Source organism: Fringilla coelebs (assembly GCF_963513975.1).
Source record: "Fringilla coelebs genome assembly, chromosome: 4".
In the NCBI taxonomy this organism is placed as follows: Eukaryota; Metazoa; Chordata; class Aves; order Passeriformes; family Fringillidae; genus Fringilla; species Fringilla coelebs.
Window position 1 is genome coordinate 2314862 of NC_140032.1, and position 15026 is coordinate 2329887.

A 15026-nucleotide genomic window follows, 5' to 3' on the forward strand; every position below is an offset into this window, starting at 1 on the left:
GGGAGACCAGTGGGAACAGAGACCATAAACAAGCACAGAGGAAAGGTTAAAATCAGGGTAAGTGTGTGTGACACTTCCCCATGTACTCTCCCCATCTCTATTTTCAGTTCTGGGGCTTTCCTGACTTCATGATTTGTCTAACACAGCTCTGAGAAACAGCTTCAGTACAGCAGCTGATGTCTACTATTGGAATGTAGCACCCAAAAAAACAGCAGAGTGAATACAAAAAATGGCTTAGAAGTTATTAAAATCATTGTAAACATGTTTTGCAGTTAAACTCATAATTTTTTTCTCGATTTACCAGTCAGAACAGAGAAGGGACCTACTCCTATTTAGAGGAAGAAAGGATAAAATACAAGCATGTTCTTCAATCTAGCCAGAAGAGTGAGTATATTATGAAATCCCTGGAGGATAAAGCAAATAAAGGCAAATTAGGAACCAGGTACAGGTTTCAGAATGACAATTATTAACCACTGGATGAAATTATCAAGAGAAGTACTTGATTACCCATCTTGTCTTCAGGTCAAAACTAGATGGCTTTCTGGAAGGAAGTTTAAATGAAATAGGGGTACTTTAGTGAAATATAATAGCCTGTGATGTGAACATACAAAACAGTGATCTAAGGGCTCCTCTGCCTTTAAAAACAGTGACTGTCAAAATGAGGAATTGTTGTTTAAATAAAAAAGACAGCCGGTCAGGAGCAGCAGTCATAAGATTATCCTTGTCACATTACCTATAATTAGCCAGAGTCTTCTTGCAGATCACATTTGCTAATTTACCCTTGACCTCTGGTTTTTTATTTTTCTCAAGATGTGAAGACTTGACAAAACTTTTCAGAATGTTTCCACCATTACTGTATAAGTAGGGTTAATCCTATGTGTTTGCAGTGATGCTGTGTAAATGGGAGTGCTCAGGGTGATTATTTCTAACAGGATGACTTCAAAAATTCTTGTGAACTTTAGGATGCAGATTTGTATTCCCAAACTATTACTGCAGAGCTGCTTGCTCACTCTCCATCTACATTTACTCCTGTGCAGAGCCCTAAGTGAGAGCAATATTTGTTCTTACTGACTTAGAGGTCTGTATTTAAAATCTGTGGGGATGTGGCAATTAGAAACATGTTTAAGAGGTGGATTTGCCAGAGCTGGGCTTAGAATTGGATTTAGTCTTAGAGGACTTTTCCTGAAATCACAGAATCATCTGGATGTTTCTCAAATTCAGCACATATATATTTTTATATATATAGATATATTTAAATATATCTATATATATAGATATGTATTCAGCACACACACATATAAATATATATTTGTTTTTAAATTTTTTTTTTCAATTCTGCACCTTTCCCCTTCAATATCTAGAGCATCTCACACATTGGTAATATTTGTCCAGCTTGAGTTTTGAGTTGTGCGTGATAATTCTGACAGAGAAGCAGTACAGCACAAAGCAGCACATGAAAGGTGCAACAGATGCTCCAAAACAGATGTTTTAGGAAGGAAGAGCACAAAACCTAATTTATCAGATTGACAGATCAAAAATGACACTCCTCCTTTTCAACTTTATGAAATGTATGAAATTTCATGAAATTCACCTGACGGCGAAACATTCTGAGAACGGCCGATTTTGAAGATGTGAATTTTTATATCGATTTTTAGATATGAATTCAGATATAAATAATTAACTTTTTTTCCCCCCTGAGCAGCAGCACAGCCTGGGCCATACCGTGAAGGGCAGCAGACACTCCTGCTGGGGCTGCACCACGTAGAGGCTGAGCAGGGGCACCCTGCAGGGCCCTGCCAGGCCGCAGGCCAGGCACAGGACGTTCTCCAGAGCCTCGGAGAGCACAGAGCAGGTGCTGGCCCAGGAAGGGGAGGTGGCATCCACCACCAGGATGTGGGAGGGCTGCTGGCTGGGGGCTTTGGCAGCAGGGAAAGTTCTCCGTGGTTCTGAGGGGAATTTTCTGGAATTCATGGCTCCTGCACGTGGGTGTTATGTGCACGGTGATGCATCTGAATGGGAGAAAGAAATAAAGAACAGCAATGAGTGAGGCTCTCTTTTAGAACCCTGATAAAATTACTGCGAATTTTAGACTTTCTGTGCTAAACAAGCATTGACCCCCAAGAGAACACTGCATTTGACCTGTCGCCATAGAGAAAACTTCCAAAATTAAATGATAGAACTAAGATTATGAATGTATAGTTTAAATAAAAGTGTGTAATATCATAGAGTTGAAAACCTAAAGTTTAAAGTTTTAGAATATAGTAACACATACATAACAAAATATAAATTTTAAGGCAGAAGTTAGTCCTTCTTCTTCATAGATTTTAGTAGTATTGTGTAATTAGATAAAAAAGTCCACATTGCAAGCCACAAGTAGCTAGTTATTAAGTTGAAAATTAAAATTATAAGTGCATAGTTTAAATAAAAGTGTATAATAACACTTCAGATACTTAAGTGATTGCAATTTCTCTCCCCTCCCCATCACAAGAATTTTTTTAATGCAGAGTAAGTTGAATTTTTGTTTCCTTTTCTCTGTATCAGATCAAAACTGGGTGGTGGGAATCACACCTACTGCTGCTCTCTTTGGAAATATCTTTAGGATAGACTGGATACATTAAAAAAGATATATAAAATTTCCATTCAATTTCAAGGGAGAAGGCCAAGTTTAGTCTATTTGAACTATAATTAATGTACAATACAGAGACTCAGTGATCACAAGTGCAAAGCACAGAGCACAAAACCTGTAGATGTTCCTCCAGTGAACCTCTCAATCCATTTCATATAGAAAAACCTGGAAGTTTAAAATTTTAAAATATAATCATATATATAAAAAACAAAATTAAAGTTTTAGAACAAAACCTAGTCCTTCTTCACCTTCTTCTCCCTCTTCTTCTTCAGGAGTTTAAACAATATTGTGTAATTAGATTTAAAAAATCCACATTACAAACCACAAGTAGCTAGTTATTAAGTTAAAAGTAAAAATAATTGAAGTGTCATTTCTTAATTAAACAGTTTATCCTTAAAAAACCTTACAGGAAAAAAAATACAGCTCCATTTTTAATTTGTTAACATAAAGTACTATAAAACTCAGTTTGTAAAACTGTAATATAAATAAAAACTAACAAACATCTCAATCCAAATTCTGCACTGGCCAGGAGGTTGCACCCAAACCCCGGTGAGAACAGTCCCTGTTCCTTCACCCCCAGCAGCAGAGAGAAGTAGCTGGAAAAGGCAAAAGAGGCCAGCAGGATGCAGCAAGAAAATCTTGCACATACATGAATTTTACTTTGTAGGTAAAATTTACTTTTTTTTTTAAATTTTTATTTTTATTTTTTCTTTTTATTTTATTTTTTCTTTTTATCTATTTATTTTATTTATTTTATTTACTTTTACTTGGTGGGTGTGAAGAACTAACTTTTGTCCTTCAGAGTGTCAAACACCTGGGATGAGCTCCTCCACAGACCTTGAATTTGACTTTTGTTCCTCACCCCTATCTCACTTCAACCTTAAACATAAGAGCTTTTTCCTGTTCAAAAATGTATTTTTTACTTCATGAGCAAAAAGCTTTTCTAAAAATCCTCTCTTCTCTACAACCATGCAACTCATTCAGAGCTGTTTGTAAAGATGCAGGAAATGCTTCAAAAAAGAAGTGTTGGTATAACTGCACACATCTTGTTATGAACTGGGATTAGTTTTTTTTTCCCTACAGTTTTATTCCCATCAGAATTAGTAAAAGTTTGAAGAAGGATTTACACAGTTGGGCTCTGGCCTGTCATTTGTGTGCTGTTTTCAGCTCACACAAACAGCTCTTTTATGGTCTCCAAGGAGACAAGATACTGCATTTCCTACAGCCTCCAGCACTTTGGAGTAAGAATTTCTGTGAGGCTTGGGAAGAGCAAGAAATGAGTTTTTATCTGGCTGAAGAATCATCACAAAAAAAAAATAAAATCTGAATTTCTAGGATTCCTTAGGATGCCTGTCAGTGCAGGCAAAACAAGAGTGATCACAGCCTGAATTTCAAAACTGGGGTTAACACTTCAGAGCTGATGAAAATGTTCTAAACACAGATAGAGATCATGTAGGTATCTTGCTTTGATTAGTCCTCTGGTATAATTTGATTGTCAAATGAAAAACTGCCAGATATCACTTTAATCAGCGTCTCTCCTGAAGCTTTTCAATTTACAGCAGAGTTTACTCAATTATTTCACTGAATCTGGGAATGGACTTGTCTGTCTGAATTTTTTCTGATGAGGCTTCAGTGCTACTGAACTCTGCGAGCCCCCAGAGCTTTCTCAAACAAGGAAACAAACCCATCCTGTCAGAAATCCACAAGAGTTGGGCCTTAGCATTGGTTTCAGAGAGGAAAATGAGTTTTGATGCTGAAGCAGAGAGAGTTTTACTCATTTTGAATGTGTTCTGTCATTCTTGGCACTCTACTTATTTGTATTCCCAAACTATTTCTGCAGAGCTGCTGCTCATTCTCCATCTACATTTTATTCCTGTGCAGAGCCCTAAATGAGAGCAATATTTGTTCTTACTGACTTAGAGCTCTGTATTTAAAATCTGTGGGGATGTGGCACTGAGGAACATGCTTAAGAGGTGGATTATTAAGGACTATGCTTATTTTAAAGTGGTTTTGTTAAAATAGATCCCTCACCAGCTCCTTACCAACTCACTTTAATTTCTTCATAATTGTGGTGTCTTAATTAGTCTCTGCTTAGCAATATTAACGTGATTTATATGAATCTCTCTGTACAGTATTTGACAATATTTGACCTCTTTTATAGCTCTAATGAGGCTGGAGAATGGAGGAATTCTGTGGTAAAAAAATTCTGTGGTAAAATGACATTTTCATTTAGGCATTGGGTGGACTGACAGAGCCCATCCCGAGGGATCCTCCACAATTCCAGGAGAATTGGGTAAACTCTGAGTTCTGGCAGCTGATTTGACATTAAGTTATTGCTCAATAAAGCAGAACTCTCCAGGTGTCAGGGCTGGTGATGTGCATTTTGCTCAATGCAAGGAGACACAAATTGCGCAGAACTAGAAAGAGGCAGAAAGGAAATTTCTTTGTAGTGAATGATTTGTGACTGCTGAGGACATTCTACAGTTGCACATCATCGTATGGGCTTAGTTTGTTATGTAAAAAAAAAAATTATTAAATAATATCCAGGTCTAAAAAGACAAAGCACAAAAGCTACTGGTTAAAGAAGATGGAGGATAATTGGTTTTAAAAGGTGCCATTTTCAGAGTAAGCTTCAAACCCCTGGGAAACAGGAATATTCTCAAGTGGAAAACAGATTAAGCTGCATAAATGAGGCTTTACTAAAGAATAAACTGTCTGTGCAGTGTGGATAGTCTCTGGTGTGAACAGCTTTTTCCACCTAGCCTAGAAAGGAAGGTATTTATTTTAAAAGGTCAGGATGAACAGAAGAATAAAGAGTTCTCAGAAAATCAATCTACTGAAAACAAAATTATTCCAGACCCTATTTAATAGAAGATATTATCTGTTACTCTATTCATCAGTGCTATAATCAATCATAAATAAATGGTTTTAGGCCTGTGCTTTTATTGACATAAAATCATCAAACCTTAGCTTGAATTGTCACTTCATATTAGTGTTAAAATCACTCATTATAACCTTTAGAGCTTCTTGGCTTTTTTTCTCAAAAGAAGAGGAACTATAACACTGTATGAGTTTAGAAAAAAGGCATTTTTAAATTCTGAATCACTAAAAATGAGTAAAAATAACAAAACCTTAAGAGAGCAGCAGAGCAAGCACAAACTGCTGCAATTCCCAGGTGGAAATTTGTGGAAAAGCAGCCAACTCAAACCCCCCCAGGAGAGCTGGGCTATCAGGGTGCTTGAGTGACAGGCTGGAATTGCCAGAATTCAATTTCTAGGAACTGTAATAACTCAGTGATCAGATTATGGGCACGGCTAACGAAGCCTCACGGGGCAGCTGCTCCATCTTCCCTGGCATCTTGATTAAGAATCCGGGCTGACACTTTGTCAACACACACACTGCACCCTGAGAAAAACCTGCAGAATTCACGGGCAGGGCGTGCTGCAGGCAGGGAGTCACCACTGAGGCTGCAGGGAAAATCCTGGGATACACCCACGTGCTGGAATTGTCCTCCATGGCTCCTACAACCTGGATGTGACCTCAGAGTCTGAAGTTTCAATCTGTGACATTTTCATATTTCCTGTACTGCTTTTGGGTTTGTTTTTTTAAAGCTTTAGGCAGCAACACTCCCTCAGTGGTGGCTGGATCCGGGGAGCAAGGGAAGGCAGCACTTGTCCCACAGGAAATCCTGTGGCAGGTCCCAGCTGGAACAGCAGGATATGCCGAGGTGGCTCTGGCTTTTGAGGTCTCTGCAGGGACTGGGAGAGCTCTGCTGGGATGGACTGGGACTGGGACAGCTGGACAGGGACTGGGACACCTGTACTGGGCTGTACTGGGATTGGGAAATCTGGACAGGGACTGGGACCCCTGTACTGGGCTATATTGGGATTAGGAAAGCTGGACAGGGACTGGGACACCTGTACTGGGCTATACTGGGATTGGGAAAGCTGGACAGGGATTGGGACAGCTGTACTGGGCTGTACTGGGATTGGGAAATCTTGAAGGGACTGGGAAAGCTGTACTGGGCTGTACTGTGATTGGGACCTCTGTACTGGGTTGTACAAGGACAGGGACATCTTTGCTGGGCTGGACAGGGACAGGGAGAGCTGGACAGGGATCAGGACACCTGTACTGGGGTTGGGACATCTGTACTGGGCCGTACTGGGGTTGGAACACCTGCACTGGGCTCTACTGGAATTAGGACACCTATACCAGGCTGTACTGGGGTTGGGACATCTGTACCAGGCTGTACTGGGATTGGGACACCTGTACTGGGCTGTACTGGGATTAGGACATCTGTACCAGGCTGTACTGGGGTTGGAACACCAGTACTGGGCCGTACCGGGATTGGGACCCCTGTACTGGGTTGCACAAGGACAGGGACATCTTTGCTGGGCTGGACAGGGACAGGGAGAGCAGGACAGGGATTAGGACACCTGTACTGGGGTTGGGACACCTGTACTGGTCTGTACTGGGATTAGGACACCTGTACTGGTCTGTACTGGGATTAGGACACCTGTACTGGGCTGTACTGGGATTAGGACAGCCGTGTGTGCCTGAAGGGTGGCCAAGCCCCCAGGGGATGTCAGGGCAAACCAGCAGATCTGCTGGGCTCTCTCACACCCATCCTGTGTTTCCCAGACACTCCTCGCTGCCATTCATTTTCCCTACACTGGGTGCTGTGGGAAGGATGGATGGGGAGGGAAGCACCAGGTCCAGCTTTTCCCCCAGCTGGGGCCTTGAGGGGGCATTTTGGTGCTGCAATTAAAGCAAAACCAGGAATAAACTCCTCGGCCTGATCTCTGTTTTTTAAGGTGCACCTTTCATCCCTGAACTGGGTTTTCCCCCACAGTTTCCTTCAAGTTTGCTCCACACCAACAGCGCCCGAGGCTGCTGACCTTGGATGCCTTAATTGTATTTACAGAGGAAATGAGGACTAATTATTAACTTCCCATGTGAGCAACTCCCACGGGAGGTAGATGTTTGTCACCTCCCAGCTCCCAAATACCCTCCACAAGGCTTTCCCTGAGGGATTTGGGGCAGAATTTCCCTGAGGGATTTGGGGCAGAATTTTCCTGAGGTATGATATGGGATGGAATTTTCCTGAGGGATTTGGGGTAGAATTTCCCTGAGGGGTTTGGGATGGAATTTTCCTGAGGGATTTGGGGTAGAATTTCCCTGAGGGGTTTGGGATGGAATTTCCCTGAGGGATCTGGGACCGAATTTCCCTTAGGGATCTGGGGCAGAATTTCCCTGAGGGGTTCAGGACCGAATTTCCCTGAGGGACTTGGGACCGAATTTCCCTGAAGGATCTGAGGCAGAATTTCCCTGAGGGATTTGGGACCGAATTTCCCTGAGGGATCTGAGGCAGAATTTCCCTGAGGGATGTGGGGTAGAATTTCCCTGAGGGATTCGGGACCGAATTTCCCTGAGGGATTTGGGGCAGGATTTCCCTGAGGGGTTTGGGACTGAATTTCCCTGAGGAATTTGGGACTGAATTTCCCTGAGGGATCTGGGGCAGATTTCCCTGAGGGATTTGGGACCGAATTTTCCTGAGGGATTCGGGACCGAATTTCCCCGAGGGGTTTGGGACCGAATTTCCCTGAGGGATCTGGGGTAGAATTTCCCTGAGGGATTTGGGACCAAATTTCCCTGAGGGATTTGTGATAGAATTTCCCTGAGGGATCTGGGACCGAATTTCCCTGAGTGATTTGGGGTAGAATTTCCCTGAGAGATCTGGGGCAGAATTTCCCTGAGGGGTTCGGGCCGGGATTTCCCTGAGGGGTTTGGGACCGAATTTCCCTGAGGGGTTCGGGGCGGGATTTCCCTGAGGGGTTCGCGGCCGAGGCTCCTTTCTCGCTGCCGTGTCCGCGGCCGGGCCCTGCCCGGTGCCGCCGCCCCCGCAGCCGCCGGCGCTTCCCGCTCCCGGCCCATCCCGGGGCTGTTCCCGTGGGATTGCCGCCATCCGGGCTCGGACCCACCTGGGCGGGGCCGTTTTCCCGTCCTGGCCCAAATCCCGGGTGAATCCCGGGTGGATCCCGGCCGGGCGGGGCCTCCGCGCACGCGCAGCGAGCGCTTCCCGCAATCCCGAATTTGGGACGCTCGGGAGAGCCGGGATCGCTCTCCTGCCCAAAAATCGCATTTTGAGACCCTCCCAGCACATCCAGCACCGGCTGAATTGGTTTTATTTCCACCATCCGATCACCCAAACGTTAATTCTGCCAAAATGAACCCCGGCAAGGCTCAATTAAAGCCAAAGGGAGTTGGAATGTTGGACATCTGGGATTGGAAATTTATGGCTCTTCCAGGAGTCTGGAGGGACCAGGAGATGCAGAACGGATAAAAGGATGGAAAGTTGGAAAATTCCCTTTTGAGAAAAAGATGATTAAATGTTGGAACCCTGGTTTACTGAGAATTTTTCTGTGCTGACAGGCGCTGACCCCCAAGAGAACACTGCATTTAAATTAAAGCCGTAGAGAAAGCTTCCAAAATTAAATGATAGAACTAAGATTATGAATGTATAGTTTAAATAAAAGCGTGTAATATCACATAGTAGAAAACCTAAAGTTTAAAATTTTAGAATATAGTGACACACATATATATAAATAAATTTTTTAAGGCAGAAGTTAGTCCTGCATAGATTTAAGTAGTATTGTGTAATTAGATAAAAAAGCCCATATATATTTATAAAATAAATATATTATATTAAAATATATTTTATGTATTGAGAAATAGATAATATAATTATATATATGATAGACATTTTATATATAATATATATTCTATATCTCTCATGTATATGATATACAAAATGTAACTATGTTTATAATATATCTGTTATATATATTACAGGTATAATTATATATATAATACAATAGAATATATGTTATTATACACATCATAGATATAATTAAATATATGATATGATATTATATACTGTAGATATAATGATATATAATACATTGAAAAAGAAATATAAATACAGAAAACCATTTTTATATAAATATAAATAAATAAATATACACATACACATATATATATTTACGTATTGACAAAATTAATATAGATAAAAACTGATTTCAAACCAAAACACCTGTCTGTGTCTGCTGTATTAAATACAGGATTTTAGGACATAAGAAAGCTCTGGCTATAGAACTTTAGGGTTTGAAAGGACAAATATAATTTTTGTATTTATAAATTAAAAGAATAAAAGGTAAGAAAAATGAAGTCCGGGATGGCGGCTTGACTTCAGTCGCTGCTGCCACCACGTGGTGAACATGAAGAACTGCAGCCCACCATGACTCAGTGGTACTACAACCAAAAACACCCCAAAAACACACAAACCCCCTCCGAAGCGAACAAAACCGAACCAAACCAAACCATAAATCCACCAAAATAGCCCCAAAAAGCCGAATTCCCGTTCCAGCCATAATTAAAGGTGAGATGGAACAAAGAGAGCGGCGCATGCGCAGTGACCTTCCCAGCAGAGTGCTGCCGCCCTGTGGCGAGATCGCGGTACTGCAAGGGGGCGTTGCGTCCCCTTCGTTGCGGATTTTAGGGGATAAAATGAATATTTAGGGGATAAAATGAACATTTTGAAGCTAAAATAGGAGTCATCTGCGCTGGAGAAAATGAAAACTTTGCTGTGAAATGGAGGAGATTAATAGGTGATATTATGGGAGGTAAAATTGAAATTGTCATTAGGGGATAAGTACGGAAAATTTGAGGGATAAAACCTGTAAGAGATGGAATGAACATTTTTTTTTGGAGGGGGGAGGATGTGGGGTAAGCTATAGGGGACAGAGGGAACGTTTTGGGTTTAAAAACTGAGGTAATCTATAGAGGACAGGCATCAGTGAATTGGTCAGGGAGGCAGGGGTGATGTTTCAGACAAAGATTCAAATTCAGAAATATGCTGATATTAGTTTTTTAAAATATATATAAACAAAGCATCCGAAAACACTCCACAGAAGGCTGCAAAATCTGGAAGTCAGGATAAATTGTGACTTCATTCCCTGGTTCTGTAATTAGGAAATTGCTCAGATGTGCACTGATTAATTTTTTATATCCTCCACCTCTCCTGACTGAGGTAAAAGCATCATTCTCCTCCCTCCCTTCCATCATTCCAGGGTCAGTATTGATTATTTTACAGCTGGAATTTGCAGAGGGAATTCTGCCTGGACTGTGCTTCCAGAACATATTTGAGCTTGTATTTTCTGCTGCTGGACAAAATTCCTCAGCAGCTTTTGGGATTTTTGGGGAGAAATGCAACAGGAAAGGTTCAATGTGTGGCAGAAATGAGGCAGGATGGAACAGCCCTGTGATGCTTTAGCCTTGAAAATGGAAATACTGCTTGGAAATATTCCAAATATTTACTATAATGTTAGAAAAAAACAGAAATAATCACTGGGAATTGGAGCCCTCGACTCCTCCAGTTCTGAAATTTCTGCAATTTTCAGATTTTCCAGCCGGCGTCACTCCTGGGTCAGGCAGAGCCCTCCCAGCCATGAGGGGATCCAGGAGGTGTGGCTGGCTCTGGGGAAGGGCAGCAGGTCGTAGTTTTTATAACTACGATTTTTAAAAGATTTTTTACATATATATAAAAATTTATTTATTTTTATATAATTTAATATTATATATAATTAGATATATGAAAATAATATATAACATATAATATATAATATAGAACATATATAAAATATAATATATAAAATGTAATATATAATATATTATATAATACATATTATATATTATATAATATATACTATATAATATATACTATATAATATATAATATATAATATATAATATATAATATATAATATATAATATATAATATATATTATATATTATATAGTATATATTATATATTATATAGTATATAAAATGTAATATATAATATATAATATAGACTATATATGATACACTATATATAATATATAATATAGACTATATATTATATACTATATATAATATAGTATATAATATATAGTATAGAACATAGAATATGGAATATAAAATATTTATTTATTAATTTAAAAACTTTAAATTTTTATTTTAATTTTCATTTTTATTTATTTTCTTTAAAATTTGATTTATTTATACATATATTACATATATTTTATTAATATAATATAATATAATATAATATAATATAATATAATATAATATAATATAATATAATATAATATAATATAATATAATATAATATAATATAATATAATATATCTATTAAATTACATCTATTATGTTATATATAATATATAGTATATAATATTATATATAATATGTAATATGTAATATATAATAGCTATATGATATGCTATCCATAATAGATATGAAATATAATAGAAAAATATTATCTATTTATTTAATGTATAAATATATATTGTATAAATATATATAATTTTAATATTTATTTTCAAAAAATAACTTAGTTTTTATAACCAGTTTCATAATCTTATCAGCTTTTATAATCCAAAAGATTTGGGGGTAATTTCCCCCCTTTGTCTCCTTTCCCTGATGCTCTGAGGTGCCTCTGTGCTGTCCTGAGTTCCCTGCTCTGCTCCTGTGCCGTGTCCTTGTCGTGTCACACCCCACATGTCACTTCTTGAAGCACTCAAAAAAGGGCAAAACTTCATTTTATAGTTCAGAAAAAGCAACTTTGGGCTCCATCTGTAACAAGTTCCCACAGCAAACTTGCTAAATTAAATTTAAATATTGTTTAGTTGTAATTGTCCAAAAGCATTCTATCAAAAAATGGTTTGGAAAATGTTCCCTGTCTTGGATCTCCGGCTGAACTCTGAGCTCTGTTACCTCTGGAAAGAGAAATTTCTGCTCCTACTCCCACCCATCCCGGCAGAACAACTGAAATTGGGCAGAGCCAAATCTGATTTTCAGGTTCTACAGGACCCACGCAGGGCTGGCACTGAGAAAAGTGTTTGTTTTACAAAAATAAAGAATTTATTAAATTCACGCTGCAACACAAGATCCCTGTGAGCACGTGGGCTGAAATGACTCATACCCATAATATTTTTGCTTTTTAAATGAGCCACTTTATGAATTATGGAAAAGGAAATTATTAGCATTGGCAGCTGATTCTTTAAAATGCAGTGTAAAAAAAGCACAAAAACTTAAAAATGCACCTGAAATTCCACAGAGCTGACTCTGCTCAAGGTTTGAAATGCTGTTAGCAATGGGTTTTTCCCCAAAATTCCTCATTTTCCAGGTATTTCCCGGTCTTATTCAGAAATATTTATGGTTCCTGGGCACTTGCAGATGTTTTGAAGATGATTTTTAAATAAAGATTTTTAAACTTTATGTTCTAGATGAGGCATCCTTGAAACCTGACCCCATGAAGAGTTGGGGACAAGGTTTGCCAATCCAGGACAAGGAAGTACAAATTGTTTATGAAAAATTCAGTTTAAAAACTAAATATTGAACTAAAAAACCTCACAAAAATCACCCTTATTTTAAAGAGAAATCTTTGAATTTCCACTGGAAAGTTCTGGAGGGGTTGGTCACTCCTGGATCTGGTTTAGCTTTAGGTGATGGGAGCTTTTGGAGAATTCCTCCACCTTTCCTTCTCCTTGAAATTTGTGTGGGTGTCGCTCATGGAACAGCGTTGGAGATCAAAGGAAATTTCATGGAATGGAATTAAACGAATTAAAATGAAATTAAAATGATATGAAATAAATTTTTGTGCAATGCAACGAAATAAAGTGAAATTTCATTTGGTGAAAGGAAGGAAATTTCATTTCGCTTCATGGAATGAAATGAAATGCGAGGAAATTTTGTGGAATGAAATGAAATGGAATTTCAAAATTTCGTTTCATGACAGGAAATTTCATTTTGTTTCATGGAATTAAATGAAAGGAAAAGCGATTTCATGAAATGAAATGAAATTTTGTGGAGTGAAAGAAAATAAACTTTTAAGTGCCGTTCTATTTCATGAAATGGAATGAAACTGCATGGAACGAAGGGAAGTGAAACAGAATTTCATGGGATGAAATGAAATATTCTGGAATTAAATGAAGTGAAATGAAATTTCATGCAATGAAATGAAATTTTGAAGTGGGGCTGCCCTGCTTCTGCCTGAAGGGGAGGGCTGAGTTTGAAACTTTGAGTTTAAAGCTGGGTTTTGTCACTTTAGGACACGAAACAGAAAGACGTGAATTTTCTAAGGCAAAAAAGAGGGAATTTTAAATCTGACTCCAACATTTACAGATTTCCAGAAGTGACAGTGGGTTGGAGGGTGACAGTGCCACCCCTCCAATGACACTGGACAAACCAACAGTCCATCCAATTTCTCCTCCTCCACAAAAGAGCTCAAACCAATAAGTTATTGACACAAAGTGTGTGAGAAAGTTCGTGACAAGAATGTAAACATCAGAAGGCTTTGAAAAACTTAAAAAATCAGGGTGACATGGTTTAAAGGAGAAGAAATTCCTCCCAGTGAGGGTGTGAGGCCCTGGCAGAGGGGAGCTGTGGCTGTCCCTGGATCCCTGGCAGTGCCCAATGCCAGCTTGGATGGGCTTGGAGACACCTGGGACAGTCCCTGCCATGGATGGGATGGGACTGGTGGGATCTGAGGTCTCTTCCATCCCAAACATTCCCAGATTCTCTGCTGTGTCCATGCTTCCCTGCCCAAGTGATTTCATTATCCCTGTAGCTAATTAAGAGGCTGTCTGTGTCACTTTTGTGCTCAGCCACAGCCAATTCACCTTTTGAGTTGATTTTCCCCTCATTTTTGTGCCTGGCTAAGCCAGACCAGCTCTGATCCCATTAACTTCATGCTCCACATACCTGGGGAAGATAATGAAATTACACCAAGGGATTGAACCTGCCCAGAATTAAATACTGGGAACTGCAGCTCTTCCTGTTGGAGGAACCAGGAAATGAACAAGAAAACGAACAGGAAAATAAAGATATTAAACAGGCAGGACATTCCTGATTCTGGTGTAGCCCATGGAGCTGGGCATCAATATAATCAGAATTTCCCCTCTGCCAGATCATGGTTTGTGCAAATCACATATCTCCTTATCACATTAATCACATATTCCCTTTTCCACTGGAATATCAACATCCAGGGTTGTCCTGGTGCCCAAGCTGTGCCTTCCAGTGGGTGACATTCTGTGGTGGAGTTTGGAGGGGTCCCAGGATGAGGAAAGAGATGAGAATCTTGACTCCATGCTTCAGAAGGCTGATTTATTATTTTATGAAATATATTATATTAAAGGAAATTATTGATTAAAACTATACTAAAAGAATAGAAGAAAGGATTTCATCAGAAGGCCAGGAAGGAAAGAAATGGAATGGTGATAAAATCTTGTGACTGCTCACAGCCTCCACACAGCTGGCTGTCATTGGTCATCAAGTAAAAACAATTTCACATGCTGGGT